This window comes from Squalius cephalus, assembly GCF_949319135.1.
Source record: "Squalius cephalus genome assembly, chromosome: 10".
Taxonomy (NCBI): domain Eukaryota; kingdom Metazoa; phylum Chordata; class Actinopteri; order Cypriniformes; family Leuciscidae; genus Squalius; species Squalius cephalus.
This window is the reverse complement of record NC_137131.1, coordinates 20,967,626-20,970,824: the sequence shown is the minus strand read 5'-3', so window position 1 is coordinate 20,970,824 and position 3,199 is coordinate 20,967,626. Positions and strand designations below refer to the sequence as shown.

Genomic DNA, 3,199 nt, shown 5'->3' with positions numbered 1-3,199 from the left:
GATGTATCAACCAGTGGACGTTTTAGATGGTCTGCCATCTGATGGTGGAAGTAGTGAGGATGAATTTATTTCAAAAACCATGTCATTGTAAAGATGTGTAGCTTTACAGATCAATACCATGCTTACCGCTCTCTGCCTCACACACAAAAATTCACCTTTAAGAGTATCAGAGTGTGCTCTCAGTAGAGAAAAACCAACCCAGTCTCATTGGAAATACGTTACTCTGGCTACATTTTTGCAAAACCTGAAAAACGTACCTCCAGGTACGTTTCACTGCACTTTTCGGGTGAAACGTCCACTGGAGGCGCTAAGTGGTATCAATTATTCTCTGCTCCAGATGCGTGTTTATTAAAGGTTATAAAAGCGACGATCTCCAATATGTGAGGACTCCGACGTAGACACATTTATTTTAATATCAATTCTGAATTATTTAAACTCTTCTGAGGTGCCCAGGCTGCGTGACTGAGGATAGACGTCCGATGAGCATAGGCTCTGGATCGCACTTCGCCGAGGTAACTTAACTTACGTGTTTACCGAAAGAGTCGCCGAGGTAATTTACGTGTTTACCGAAAGAGTATGGCATTGCCTCGCAAATGGAACAATTAATTCTAAAAAAATCCATTTGTATGTTTTAGTTTTCTGTGTTTTACTGAAATTGAACGGAAGGGAATCGCGCAATAATGGCCGTGTTGATTACGTACCAAACCCCACAAAACTAGTTGGCAAACTATTTTTGAACGGCGAGCCCACTTTTATTCATTTGTATAGCTGTGTCTCTGGTGTCTATCGAGTAAGTTATGAGTTAACTGTAAGCCGAATATAAAATAAGATATCGAAAGCATTAAGAACAAATTTTGCCTGAACGTTACGACCTCACGTTTCAGTCAGGTGATTGTTATGTACTCGGTGAAACGTACAGCAAGTTTACGAGTGGGCAGTGGACTCCCAGCTTCAATTAACCCTGGTACATAAAATGTTATATTGACCCCATAATATCAATTGATCTGTTCTGTTTTCAGTAAGCTTGCTTCAGTTCTCTCCCATTAGTGCACATTTGGGACATTTCATGCAATTAAAACTGGGAGATTTTGAACTTAACATACAAATAGCCTAGAGGCGAACTGCTCAAATGTAATTGATCTCAGAATATTTGTATATTCTTTTGTTATCAGTGAATGTAAGCAAATGTAAATATTCACGGACTTTGATGAGTAGGCTACGATCAGCATCGTAAATTGCTTTCCCACATTTATAACACTATACTTTGTATTATATTACATTTGCATCAAACCACACACACAAAAAAAAAAAATGGTAAATGCTGCTGTGAGGGTGTCATCCAAAAATGACATCCTTCTGACTGCTTTTATTAATTTCTTTAATTTTTTTCCCCTCTTTTTAAAGTTGCGAAAACACTACTGTAGAGTTTTCCTTTGGATATTTGAGCAAATAAGACAACAAATATATTTAATGCACTGCTATAAAACAATGACGACTTCCGCTTCAGAAAAACCCGGGGTAAGCAGAGCCCGTCTTCCTATTAGACATTCTCTGGGGTAAGCATTCTTTAATAATGGCCTCCAATGATTTGTCTGATCCAACTGCAGAGGACATGGAAAAGGAATTAGAACTTGACATCGATGAAATAATGGCTGATTTGCAAGAGTTGCAGGAAGTAAATGGTCTTTTAAACTGTTTAAGAATAATGATGATACTGTTCGTTTTGTAGCATTTTATACTGATAACATAGTTCTTATGGCTAGAAGGAGACTGCTCTTAAATCACGACCTAAAAAGAAAAAGAAAGACGTTCCAATGATCAGATGGAAAAAAAGAGACAAAAGAGGTATTTTGGTATATTCAAAACGAGAAGCCAAACAAGGAAAAGGGGGTAAGTGACAATATCATGTTTATTTTCTCTTAATGTTCTTGTTTTCAAAAATCTTATAGAGGCTTATCACTTTTACACTGGTGTACAGGTAAATCCAAAGCTTCAGTGGTCCGTCCATTAACAAGCAACCAAACTTTGATTGATCCTGGTAAGTTGATTGTGTCCATTTTGTAGAGTTAAAAAAAAAAAACATTCAAAAATAATGGAATGGTTTTACTGACACATTTTTGTAACTTATTCTAGTAAATACAAGTGCTGCTGAGACTTGTATGAATGAGGATTCTTCAGATATAGGCATCAATGCACAGTCTGCTATTGGTAAGTTACAAAAGACTTCTATCTTGTAATTTTTTTTATCATTATCTGTGTTTTGGTAAATTAAAATACAATTAGATTATGACCATTTGTTTTCTTATATATGATTTTGGCTTTCAAGATATACAGTTACAGCAGCTCCATGATGCTCTTATCCATGATGCTGAGAAAAGTATGTCTGCATCTCACAACTGGACTGTAAGACAAATGGTGTCTGAAAACCATTGGATAGAAGCAAGACAAAAACTCTTGGATTGCTCGCTCGCCTCAGATAGGGTTTATTGCATATCTTGTGATCACTGCAGAGTGAAGGCAGCAGTGATAAGGTGCAAGGACTGTTTGCCAAAACCACATTACTGCAACAACTGTGATGTGTCAACTCACCAATACCTTCCTTTGCATAACAGAGATTATTTTTTAGAAAATTTCTTTAAACCTATCCCTCCATCAAGTGTTGTAAAGGACATCAATGGCCAACACACATTATGTGAGCAAGGTAAGACAAACATATTTATGAATACACAAGTCTAAAATTCTAAGTCATATTTTAATTATGTTCTTTTTTTCTTTAGCATGTTTGTTACCCATCCAAGAACCTCAAAATATTTGTGATTGTGTGCCTCAAAACATGTCTGTAAGTGCTGGCCGATTAGTACATCTCATCAACATAAATGGTATGTATTCCTTAAAAATGAAGTATTTATTCAATCCAATTTTTTTATTGTTCAGGGTTGTCATTGTAACTTATTTGGATTGGATTGTAGGTCGCCAGTATATCAAAGGAATATTTATATACATGTTTATGTTAGTGTATATTGGCTTATCCAATTTGTTCCACTGTAATTAATATAGAGTAGAGGAGCAGCCTTTCTATGATGGAGTTTTCATTGCCAAGGATGAAGATGTAGCAACATTTGTTGATTTAATTCAGCAAAAGACCAACCCAGTATGCTTCCATAATTTTATTAGTATTTTTGTTGTTTAACTGAAATAT

General features: G+C 35.9%; 1 long non-coding RNA gene across 1 annotated transcript; it reads left to right on the top strand.

Annotated features, from left to right (window-relative positions):
* Positions 1–1,777: 1,777 nt before the first annotated feature.
* On the top strand, positions 1,778–2,851 carry LOC307165734. The gene is made up of 5 exons (XR_013822535.1): positions 1,778–1,890; positions 1,979–2,038; positions 2,134–2,208; positions 2,327–2,701; positions 2,778–2,851. It is a non-coding gene; the product is annotated as an uncharacterized lncRNA (long non-coding RNA).
* Positions 2,852–3,199: the final 348 nt, after the last annotated feature.